This window comes from Phoenix dactylifera, chromosome 1 (assembly GCF_051530095.1).
Source record: "Phoenix dactylifera cultivar Ajwa chromosome 1, Ajwa_hap1_PhDact_Kaust_v1.1, whole genome shotgun sequence".
NCBI lineage: Eukaryota > Viridiplantae > Streptophyta > Magnoliopsida > Arecales > Arecaceae > Phoenix > Phoenix dactylifera.
In genome coordinates, this window is record NC_143190.1 from 8,140,360 (window position 1) to 8,153,441 (window position 13,082).

A 13,082-nucleotide genomic window follows, 5' to 3' on the forward strand; every position below is an offset into this window, starting at 1 on the left:
TTTAAAGCGAGGGCAAAAGGCGGAATTCAAGGAACGGCGGTCCGCATAAAATTTCCGTGCGAAGCACTGTTTCGCCTGCCTAACGGTTCCCAGGTTCTGCCCGATTGATGGTAAGAGCCGACTTTACTATGCGGACTCATCAGGCATCTGCGGATGTTTTTAGACTTTGGGCCGTTGCAAGAGAAATGGGCACAGGTTGCAAGAGAGAGTGGGTTTGGGTTCTGTCAGATGGTCATTAGATCATATCCTTGACCACGGTGATTTTTGAAAACATTCGAACCAGAGCCGGTTCAACCTTTAAGCGACTAAGGCAGTCGCCTAAAGCCCCACCCCCTCCAAGCCTAAAATTCTTAGCTATAAATGTATTGAGACCCCCAAATAATTTCCAAATGTATTTATTATTATTATTAGTGAGTTCGCCTTAGGCTCCAAATGCATTAAGCCGCTCCTGGTTTGGAACATCTGCGGTGCACCTTCTACACCACAGAGTGATGTACTATCTTAGATAGCCCCCACATCATTTGTATCAAGAATGCATGTAAGTATGATTAATAAGGAAATTGCATTAGTCAAGCTCTCTCATTCACAATCGAAAAGAGGGGGTGGTGGCGGAACTCAGGGAGTTCTCTAGTACCAAAATTTCTCGTAGTTGGGCCCAAATAAGAGTGGACCTTCCTATGTAGACCCATCATGCATTTGCCAGATGTTTTGGGCATAGGTTGAAAGAGTAAGTGGGTATGGGTTAGGTCCGATGGTCATTAGATCAGATCCATGACTACCATGACCATAGGATGATTCTTGGAAGAGTTCAGATCCACTACGGTGTACCTTTTATACAATAGGGTTCTATGTTATTCCGAATAGCTACTACACCATCCATATTAGAGATAAGGATGATTAATAAGGAAGCTGCATGTAGAGTTCTCTCAGTTCTTCTCCTCGATGTCTCGATATGAAGCTCGAGAAGATGGAAAGCATTAAAGCTTACACAGGGAGAGGGAGAGAAAAGCGGCATGAGGACTCACAATTGAGGAGCATGTATCGAATCATCCTACGGTCGCCGTACTCAGTGGACCTTCAAATGATCATTGGACCTCACCTGGACCCAAAGTAAGAAGGATGTACATGTACCAAGAAATCTATGGGTGTAAGTATTAGCAGGCAAAGACGAGAGGAAGCTATAGTTGTCACCCATTCAGTTATGCAAAATGTTTTGCTAGCCACATGTCACTTGCGGTATTAATCAAAACTGCAAAAATGTGATGAGTTGGATGAATCAAGAATGTCATATAGGTGTTACATGCACTTGAGTAACTTTCTGTATAACTAATAGATAGCTTTAGAATCATTCATCAGATGAAGGAAAATAGTATTACTCATAATAATATTCATCCTTGAATATATGCAAAATAATGGTCTACGAATGCATGTGTTATAGTGCATATGGTATTCTTCTTTTTTTATTAGGATAAAATAGATATCAAAGCTCGTACAAAATCTAGTTTGGGATTCGTGACTATCATACTTCAAACCTGCTACATCAGCTGGGCATGTGACACCATAAAACTTACTGACCATGAATATGCAAAACCTTAAAACCTATATAATATCTTAATAATAAAAAGACTATATAAAAATACAATTTCAAGTTATCTAAGTTCAAGCTAAAAGGCTTCTTCCTCTCACAAGCATTCTGAATTTTGAAATACTGCTAAATATCCTACGGCTTCAAAAGAGAAAGAGAAAAGGTATGAACATGATTCCTCAATAAAAATATTCCCCTTTTCTAGCAAAAAAACAAAATAGAAATATTCCCCCCCCACCAAACACACACACACAAAAAATATAATTTAAATTAATAATAAGTTGATAGCAAATCAATGTACAAGCACAAAAATAGAAAAATAAGAAAGTGAAGTGTTATTAGCATAGAATACACATGCTGGCTAATGTCAATAATCAAATTCTCAGATTAACCACCTAATATGTTTTCAATTAATTATCATATCTTATATAACTAAATAGCCATTTCAAATAAGAAATTCAACACTATCCAAATCTCTTCAAAAACATAATTCCAACTAAATAAAATATTCTAAGATTTATACCACAAAAGCAAAGGAAGTGTAGTTCCATCTTTGAATTATTTCGGTCCGTGACAAGGTTTTTATATAATCATATTTCAAGCCCATAATGAGGCAATGATAATGTCATATTTCAACCCATAATAAAGAAATAATTGCGCATTTCTAGTAAATGACGAGGTCTCACATTTTCAACCTATGATGGGGCAAAAATAATGCTACATTTCCGGTCTTTGATGAAGCAATGATAATGTCATATTTCAAACCTGTGACGGGATAATGATAATGCCACATTTTCAATCTACGATAGGACAATATAGGGCCACTACTCCAGCTCGTAGCGAGGAAATAATATTAGTATGGCTAGTCCAAATCTCTTATCAAACTATACACTCATATCTTGTAACATTTCCATTCAAAATATTTTGGAAACTACCAATCATTCACATCACTATCAAGATAATACTACATTTACTTTTTGGGGAATTCTTTTTACCTAAATAATCATTAGGAGGTGCTATGCACTTGTATAAAAGATTTTTTTTCCTTCCTACGAGGAAGGGATTGATTCAAGGCAATTTCTCTAAGGAATAAAAAGTATGGAAACTTTCACTTCTATGTTCTGACTCCACACATACAGATTCAGAGCACAAATCCCATAAATTAAAAATCGATAAGGTTGGTTTCTATCATATGTTTCATGGAGTTAACTATCTTGGAAAAAATTTTAAACAAAAGGTATGGAGAATTGGAGATTTTTCTTCGGATGTCTATCTTTACTTTCCAAATCCCTAGAGTTTTCTTAAATAGTAGCTCTGCACATGTAGTATAGAGGAGGAATTGCTAAAGGAGCTCGAGTTTTTGAAATGGTGCAGTCTATCAAAAGGATTTTTTAGGAAAAATGTTGAGCTTGTCATCCTCGAAAAAGTATGTGGACTCAGAGATATCTCAAGTGATTTCTTTTCCTTTTTGTTTTTTCAAGGGGCACATGAGCGACTTATCATATTGGAGTAATCACGCCAAAAATTCTGAACTATTGGGGGCTTTTGAATTTCCTCATGAACTTCAATTTAGTGCAATCATATCATCAAACTTTCAATTTTTTTCAATTCGTACTTTACCTCTGAATTCTATTTGACTGCTATGATGGAGTGGTTACGTGCTATCACATGACTTGCTAAAAGTTGCTAATCTGTCCTCCTCTTGGATGATGTGGAAAAAAAGCCATGAAGTCTTTTTCCCTTTCTCCCCTTTTCCAGCTAGGGTTTCACTTATCAATTCCATCTCTCTTTCCCATTCGGCAACTAGAGACTAACGATGGCTAGGGGCCAGCAGCGAGAAAGAGAAAAAGATAGGAGAGTTGGAAGAGAAATATGACACTTATAGTCCAACCTAGCCCATCTCCAAGCCTACAAGCTAGCCTTTTATCATATCACTATCTTTATCAGTCAATAAGAAGGAAAGGAGAAGCAAAAGGCTAATTTTTATAGTGTTCTCGATCCCTATTATAGGAAAGAAGAATATGTGAGAAAGAAAATATTATGGAAAACTTTTTCTACCTACCTTATGAGGTAGTCATCATGTATATTTATGGTTAAAAAGTGTATAAAAGATTATAACTAGAATGATACAAAGATAGAAAGAAATAATTAACAAATGGATCCCTATGATCAATCCTAAATTTATGCTATTCAAGATTCAAAATTTAGAATTCAAAATTTGAAATTCAAAATTTGAAATTTCTAGAATCATGGATCATTGATATATGGCTTGATATGGAGCTAGGATGAAGATATTATCAATACTCCCTGCTAGTGAAGAAGGGTACCACTGAGAGCTTGGAACGCAACTGTTGAAAGTGTTAGGAGGAAAGTTCTTTAGTGAATATATCAATAAGTTGGTAGTTGGAGGAGATGAATTGGACATCAAGCTGACAACGAGTCACTCGCCCTCGAATAAAATGAAAATCAATTTTAATATGCTTAGCCCGAGCATGAAATATGGAATTGACAGTAAGATATATGGCAGATAAATTATCATATTAAAGTATAGGAGCTTGAGAAAGTGAGATACCCAAGTCCTGTAGTAAAGATGGAATCCAAATTAATTCAATAGTAGCATTGGCAAGCCCTTTGTATTCGAATTCGATACTTAAATGTGCCACATGTATTGCTTTTTAGACTCTATGAAATAAGATTATGACCAAAAAATGTATTGAAGCTACTTACAAGATGCTAGTCATCAGGATCACCAACCTAATTGGCATTAAAATAGGCATGAAGAGAAGAGGATGGGCCTTTGGTTAAATAAATACTATAGTCGATAGTATGCTTCAAGTAGCGAAGGATACATTTGACTGCAAGCCAGTGCATGGAAGTGGGCTTATTCATAAACTAACATACTTGGTTAACTGCAAAGGTAATGTCAGAATGTGTAAGCTTAAGATACTAAAGTGCACCTACTATACTCTGATATTGAGTTGGATCAGAAAGTGGCAAACCATCAGAATGAGATAATTGGAACGCGGTAGATATAGATGTCGAGACAGGTTTATAACCATCTATATTGGTTTTGAGAAAAAGATCAGAAATATACTTTCAATGGGTCAGATGAAGTCCAGAAGTAATAGTCTTAGCCTCAATGCCCAAAAAGTAGTGAAGAAGGACTAGATCCTTCATGGCGAATTCAGTTTGTAAAAAAATAATAAGGTCATCCAATCATCAATATAAACTAGAAGAAGCACCACATATTCTTTGGTGCGCCTGATAAAAAGTGAGACATCAACTTTAGACCCAAAAAAACTAAGAGTAAGTAAGGAAGAGCTCAACCACCGAAATCAAGCACGTGGCACCTATTTAAGACTATAAAGAGAATATTATAGCTTGCAAACATAAGTGGGATGGTCCAGATCAGTAAAACCAAGAGGTTGTTTCATAAAAACATTCTCAGTGAGGTATCCCTGGAGGAGTATATTTTTGACATCCAATTGCCGAATGGGCTAACCTTCAGAAACTACAAGAGAAAGAACATTGCAAATTGTGAAAAGCTTGATAAGTGGGTTGAACATCAAATCATAATCAACACCATCTTGTTAACTGAAGCTTTTAGCAATCGGACAGGATTTATAGTGCTCGATGGAGCCATTAGATCGCCTTTTGATTTTGAATACCCATTTGTAGTCGATTACATGTTGTAAAGGAGAGGGTGGAACTAAAAGCAAGATACCACTATAGAGTAAGGTATTGTACTTATCTGCCATCGCTTCGCGCCATTGAGGATCATGTTGAGCTTGAGTGAAGTAGGTGGGCTTGGCAAGGATAGTGGAAGCTCCAAATGCCAAGGAATATGTTGTGCTAAAACGACGTGGCTTTAGCATGCCATCCTTGGAGCATGTGACTATATGATGACCACTAATATGAGAAGAAGTCACCGGTTTAGGAGCAACAAGTTAAGTAGTGGCTATAAAACGTTGGTCACATGTTGTGGTTGGATCATTGTCATGTGTTTGTAAAGAACTGGGCTGAGTTTGAGGACTTGGGGCTGAAGATATGGGTGAATCAATATGGGTTGATGTTAACAGATCATTCAGCTTAGGTGTAAGCCATGGTAAAAAAGAGGCATCAGGAGAGCTACTGGTTGACTTGGGAGTATCACTAGAAAAGTTTTGTGCATAAGAAAACAGTCTTATCAAAGATAAAATCACAAGATATGAAAATACATCCTAAAAAGGGATGATAGCATCGGTACCTATGAAAACCTATAGGATAACTAAAAAAGACACATGAAAGAGAACAATATTCTAATTTAGTTTTATTATAGGAACGAAGATAGGAAAAACAAAAGGAGCCAAAAATATGAAAAAAATCATAATCTAGCTTTTTATTAAACAATTTTTTCTAAAGTGAAGAAAAATGGAGTGCACATGTGGGTAAATGATCAATAAGAAAATTAGAAATTTCAAAGGCCATATCCCAAGATTTAGAAGGAAGATTAGATTGGAAAAGAAGAGTAAGAAGGCCTACTTCTACAATATGTCGATGTTTGCGCTCTGTAGGTCCATCTTATTGGGAGGTGTGCAGGCAGGGCCGGCCCGACCGTTAGGCACCCTAGGCGGTCGCCTAAGGCCCCGGCCCAATAAAAGGCCCCGCCCCAAAAGCCTGAACCACGCCGCTGTGGAGTGGGGACAAGGGATTTGGGATACGTTTACGGCTGGGATGAGGTGAGGAATAGCTGAGAGCTGAGGAATAGCTGTCAAGTGATCACACCTCCATTGCCTACGATTTTTGGGTGAGCCTTCTTCTCCTCCTCCTCTTCCTCTTTCCTTCCAGAATCCCTCAAAAATGGATTTTTCGCTCATCCATGTGATTTAGAGCCTTAGAGGGCAATAATCGTGCTGTATAGATCATTTTTGTTTCTTGGATGGTGCTGGGTTTCCTGTGTTTGCAGGTTTTGAGAAGCGGAGGGGCAGATTTGAGTTTGGACTTGAGTTTTATCGCTGTTTGTTGTCCGTTCTGGGTCTATTGTTGCCAAAACCGTATCAAAATACTATCTTTTTGAACAGATTTACCTGGTTTCCTGTTGATAATTTGCAATTTATACAAGAAAAATTGCAGGGGGGAAATGGTTTTTTTTTAGTGTTTTTTTCCGTCACTTTCTCATTTATAGCTTGCATTTAAATGTAAAAATGGTGGAAAAACAGAAATCGGGCTTGAAGCTCTCGCCTTACCAACGAGCCGACTGCTAATGGCTGTTGGTCACGACTACTACAAAAAAGTGAAGATGAATCTTCTAGAGCTCTTTTTAGCTGTTCAGGTGGGTTTCGCCTTCTTTTTTTTTTCAGCTGGTTACTGAACTCATCATGGAGCCCCAGTTTAGATTCCGATGGTTCTTTCCGGTTGCTCTCGATGCGAGCATTCTAAAGGCTGGTCATACATTTGGGGTTTTTCAATCTTTTGTTTAACCAATTGCAAAAATCAGACATTTTCTAGATTCCAAATGGATTTTGAGCATCAGCGAGATGGCACTGTTTTTACTTCTTTGATTGTCAGATGACCTCATTCTATGATTTTTGAGTCTTTCCCATTTGGTAGTCCCCTGTCACAAGTCCAACAAATTTGATCTGACACCTATTCACCCACTATATGCAACTATATGTCTTTAGGTTGTGTATGTCTTGTAACAACATATGAATATGAATCTTGTAACTGCATACAACAATATATTTTTTGATTTGCCTGTCTATGCTTATTGGTATCAACACAATGACTGCCACATTTGTCTCTGTGTACTGTAAATGTCATCAGCCCGCTGTTGCTCGTAAGTCATTCGATGAAATGCTTGAGAGGAATGAGATTGGAACCATGAATTCTAGTGCTGGATCCACTAATGATGCACAATATGTAGTGCTATCGAATATTTATGCTGCTTCAGAAAAATGGGAAGAAGCAGAGAGGATAAGGAGGAGAATGGTGGAAAATGGAATACAAAAAATGTGTGGTTGCAGTTCGATCATGAAAGGTAACACAGACTATCAGTTCCATGCTGGGGCAATTGTAGAGTCTCAAGCACATATGCTATGTGGGGCCTTGGATTAGACATTTTAAGTAGTACGATCATGAGAATTGGCGGACGCTGGCATTGTTGGATGTTTCCAAACTCAAACAGGTTAGAGAAAAAATATTCAATACTGAGCTTAGGATATGAGCTGAAGCAAGGAAGAAGGTATTGGCTCTCTCTTAGACTAATTTTGATAGTGGATCACTGGATAAACTAGGATACCAAGCAGTGAGCTGAGATGAGATGAAAACAGTGTGATATTGTTTGCACACAATGAGCAAATACGGTAATGAACCCGTAAGGGTGTAAAGATATACTAATTCTTATTCAAGATTGAAACATAGTAAACAAGGTTTAAAAAAAAGAATCTGTGATACGTAACTAAGCATAGATTCCTGTCAACAAGAGAAAGTCTTCAAAAATTCTTTCATCATTTCAAAAAAAAAATAAATAAAGGCCCCTTCTTAGTGAGTTTGCCTTAGGCCCCCAAATGCATTGGGCCGCCCCTGTGTGCAGGCATGAAAAACGATACCAATTCCATGATCATTCAATTCTTATTGAAACAGTCACAACTGAAACTCACGAGCACAGTCAATTTGGAAAATTTTAATTTTATATTGTAAAATATTTTTAACATGCAATCGAAAAATACGAAAGATATGATAAATATCAGAATAATTTTTCAATCGATAATACCAGGAGAAATGACTATAATCATCTAAAAAAAGTATATATAGTATGATACCCAAAATGCGACATAACAGTTGAAGGCCTCCAAGTATCAATATATACAAGTTCAAGAGGAGAAGAGGATCTAGAATGAGAGTGCATAAAGGGTAAAGAGTAACTCTTACTTAATTGACATGCAGAGCAAATTAAAACTTTATTATTGTTACCAAAATGCAAACATGATTTACTAAGAATTCTAGAAACAAGAGGCATTGAAGCATAGCTAAGACATTGATGCCAAAGAAATTGAGAAATACTAGTTGATGCAGCCTATGCAGCAGAAGCCTTCTTGGTGACACTCCCAGGTAAGAAATAGAAAACTTCGTCCTTAAGCATGCCCTTGAGGAGGGTTTGAGCGGAGGTGAGCTCCTCCACAGAAGAATGGTTATCGGTGAAACTCAAAATAATAGAAATTATCGTGTGTAAATTAAGATAAAGATAAATTTCTTTGGTGATTTGAGGGATATGTAAAATATTCTTAAGTTGAATAGGATGAGTAGAAGTGTGTAAAAGAGAGTGACTAATGATTTTTATAGCCAAACCTGAACCATCTCGTATGGTAACCTAGTCAGAACTATTGTAGTCAGAGCTAAAATGAAGATTAGATAAATCTGAAGTCATGTAATGAGAGAGATATGGGTCTGTGTACCACGTTGAATTATGCACGGCAACAACAATTACTTGTGGAGAAGCAACTTCTACTTGATAGAATTGATCGAAGCGATGGTAACACTTCAAGGTTGTGTGCCCATATTTGCTGCAGACTTGACAACGTATCTTCTTTTAAGTTCGGTCATTAGTAGTATTTGGAGATCTTAAGTCACGATCCTTATGGTGGTAAGATTTCTATGGAGAAAAAATAGATACCCTATCACAGAAAAGTATGATAATTCCAATCTACTAATTGGGGGCTCTTGAAAGCTGATTTTTTGTTTTTTTTGGCCTGACAATCTGTGTGACAATATTCAAAGCACACGAAGCAGTAACTCATTACCAATATTTTGAAATTCCAACCAAAGTTTGCCAGCAAATTCAATACCAAGCATCAATCCATTTCCAGTTGCTGTCGGATGAAGAATCTCAAAAAGTAAATAAAGAAAACATCCCACGTCAATCCATATCAATCCAACTGCTTGAAGTTTCTGAGGAAGAAAGTGAAAAACCGGAACTAAACATTAAACATGTACCATTCCTCCAAACCAAAATCATTCAATCTTTCTCCCTCAAATTACAAATATGAAACTAAGAAACCGGAAAATAGTGGAACAAAGATAGGATAAAAAATAAACAAATAAAAATGCTTAAATCCAATCACTTGAATATTGTCATCCTTATCAATGAACAATCTTTTCTTATGTAATCCGTCCCCCTCTTTTTCTATGTTTTTTTTGTTATTAATTAGACTTGGGCATCGGGCCGTGCCGGGCCGGCCCAGCCCAGGCCCACCGGGCCAGAGGTCTAAACGGGCCGTGCCGGGCACGGCCCGCTCAGCAGAGAACCGAAGCCCGGCCCGGCCCCAGGCCCGTCTATTGGCGGGCCGGGCCCGGCACGGCACGAGATGGGCCGTGCCTGGCACGGGCCGTCTGGAGAGGGGGGGAGAAAAATAGTCGTTTCCAACGGCTATTTTGGGATTTTTCCAAAAATGCCCCTCCCAACAGTCCAAAAACGGCTAAATTGAGGGGTATTTTGGGAAAAATTTTTTTTGGGCTTCTATAAATACCCCTTTCCTCCCTCATTCTCACCACACCAAACCAACTATTCTCTCCTTCTCTACTACTATTATTTCTCTCTTCTAAAGTGCTCTTCTAACAATTTAATTTTTAGTTTGCATTTAGCAAGTGTTCAAGTGCTACACAAGAGGAGGTTCCTGTTGGGTAGAGAAGGTCACTCCTGTTGAGAGCACAAGAGGAAGCTCAGAATCTCGGCTCTGCCTCTGCCCTCCGACCCTCTACTCAATTCCTCCTTGTGGTTAGTTTTTATTTATTGAATTCATCAATTTAGATATGTCATCTTTTGAGGAAAGTCATTTTGGCATTCCTCCTGTTTCTGAGGGAGAAGAAACTAATCCCCAACCCCATGTTCCTAGTTCCTCTAGAACTAGTGAACCGAGTGAAGATCAAACCTCTTCTCGTAAGAGGACTAGTGCTGTATGGAAGGAATTTGATAGAGTTATGGTTGATGGAGTCTGGAAAGCTAAATGTAAAAAATGTGCCAAACTTTATAGTTGTAGTAGTAGTGGGGGAACAGGGCATTTAAAAAGACATCAAAAGAGTCATAGGATGCATGATTCTCATGCTCAAACTCAAAGTACCCTTAATATACAAGGGGGATTACTTGTAGGTAATTTTGCATATAATCAAGAAAATCAAAGAAAAGCACTTGTAAAATGGATAGTTAAGGATGAATTACCTTTTAGTTTATGTGAATCTTTTAATTTTGAAGAATATGTTCAATTAAACCTACAACCTGCTTACAAAAGAACTAGTAGGCGTACATTTAGAAGAGTAGCTATGACTAACTTTTTAGCAATGAGACAAAGTTTAATTGAAACACTTTCTACTTTAAATGTAAAAATTTCATTAACTTCTGATATTTGGTCAGCATCTGTAGGTAGTAATTATTTTATTGCCATTACTGCTCATTATATTGATAATGATTGGCAATTAAATAAACGTATTCTTGCTTTTCGTGCTTTTGATTTTCCACATTCTGGGCAACAAATTTCAAATGTCATTTATCAAACTGCATGTTCATATAATATTAATGATAAAATTATGTCTATTACTTTTGATAATGCATCTAATAATAATTCTGCTGTTACATTATTAAAAGACTCATTGCATCCCATGTTAGATGGAAATTTATTGCATATTAGATGTGCATGTCATATCTTAAATCTTTCTGTTCAAGATGGCATGGGCATGATTCAAGATGTGATTTCAAAAATTAGAAATGCAATTTCTTTTATTCATGCTTCAAGATCAAGACTTCAAGAATTTAAGAAACTATGTATAAATCATGGTAAACATTTTAAAAAATTTAAACTTGATGTAATTACTCGTTGGAACTCAACATATAGCATGATACATGATGCATACCCATATAAAAACTTATTAAGTGCATATATTAATGATCGTGGATTAGGCTTTACATTGACTGAAACTGATTGGAATAAAGGAAAAATTTTGGAAGATTTTTTGCTTAGTTTTTATAATGCTACCAATGTTCTTTCTGGTATTTATTATCCAACTTCATGTTCATTTTTACAACAAGCATATATAATTAGTCAAAAATTTACAGAACATAGATATGATGATGTTTTAATGCCTATTATTAACTAAATGGAATCTAAATGGAATGAGTATTGGGACAAGATATGTCCTATGCATAACTTAGCTGCTGTATTTGATCCAAGAGTTAAATTGAATGGCGTGCTAATTTTACTTGATGCATACTGTGAAAATATGATTCAAGATCCTGAACCTGCTAAAAATAAGGTAAAACAACTTCTTTATGATATTTATGCTATATATGATGAAAAAATTCGTAGATCTAGATTTTCCGTACAAAGCTCTATTTCTTCTTCTAGTAGTTCTCGTTCGTCGTCTATTTTTTCATTCATTGCACAGAGAAAACACACACATGCTTCAAGTTTATCTTCATCTTCTTCATCTTTAAGTAGTGAACTAGAATTTTATTTACGAAATGATCTTCAGTCTGCATATGATGAAAATCAAATAGAGAGTCTAGATGTATTATCTTGGTGGAAGAGTGTTAAAAATCAATATCCTGTTATGTCTGTAATTGCACGCGATATTTTAGCTGTGCCGATGTCCACGGTAGCATCGGAATCCGCTTTTAGTGCAGGTCGGCGTGTTCTTGACGAAAAGAGAAGTAGGATGACGGGCGAAACGGTTGAGATGCTTCTCTGCTTCAAAGATTGGTTGGATGCTGAGGCAAGACTTCAAGATAAAGGTGGACATAATACAACATCCTCTGATGATGATGATACAAACACTACTGAAGAGTGAATACTGATTCACTGAATCACTGATGATTAGTAAGATTTCTTAATTTTTTTATAATTATACATTTTTATTTTTTTAATTGTTAAAGTGAGTCATCTCTATTTTTTCTCCTTTCTTATTGTATTCTGGAGGTCAGACCAAGGTCCAAACCTCCCTTCATGTACCATTTTGATTTAAATTAATAAACTGGTAGGGGTCTATGCCAAACCCCCCACCATTAAGGTGGCTTTATATTAATAAATTCTTAGTTTTCAATATTTATTAATTTATTAAAAAAAATTTATGAAGCATTTATTTTAATGGAGACGGGCCGTGCCGGGCTGGCCCGCGGGCCGTGCCGTGCTTGGCCCGCGGGCCAAGAGCGGGCCGTGCCGGCCCAGGCCCGAAGCGGGCCGTGCCGGGCTCGGCCCGCGGGCCAGAAACCCGTGACCCAGCACGGCCCCCTTGAATGGGCTGTGCCAGGCACGGCCCGGCCCAGTGCCCAAGTCTATTATTAATTGATCGCTGCTCGTTGTTGAAGAGAAACACCACCACTCTTACGGCCGTCGCCAGCCCCTTTTGCCACATTGGCAAGTCACATAATTTTATATGACTATTTCTGTCACAGCAGCCCAATGGAATTCATAACTAGAATCTGAATTGAAAAAAAAATGGAAGTTTGATGACTTAATTGCACTAATTGAAG

General features: G+C 37.3%; 1 long non-coding RNA gene across 1 annotated transcript; it reads left to right on the plus strand.

Moving 5' to 3' along the window:
- The first annotated feature begins 5,924 nt into the window (after positions 1–5,924).
- On the plus strand, positions 5,925–12,638 carry LOC113462227 (uncharacterized). The gene is made up of 2 exons (XR_016400140.1): positions 5,925–6,371; positions 6,784–12,638. It is a non-coding gene; the product is annotated as an uncharacterized LOC113462227 (long non-coding RNA).
- Positions 12,639–13,082: the final 444 nt, after the last annotated feature.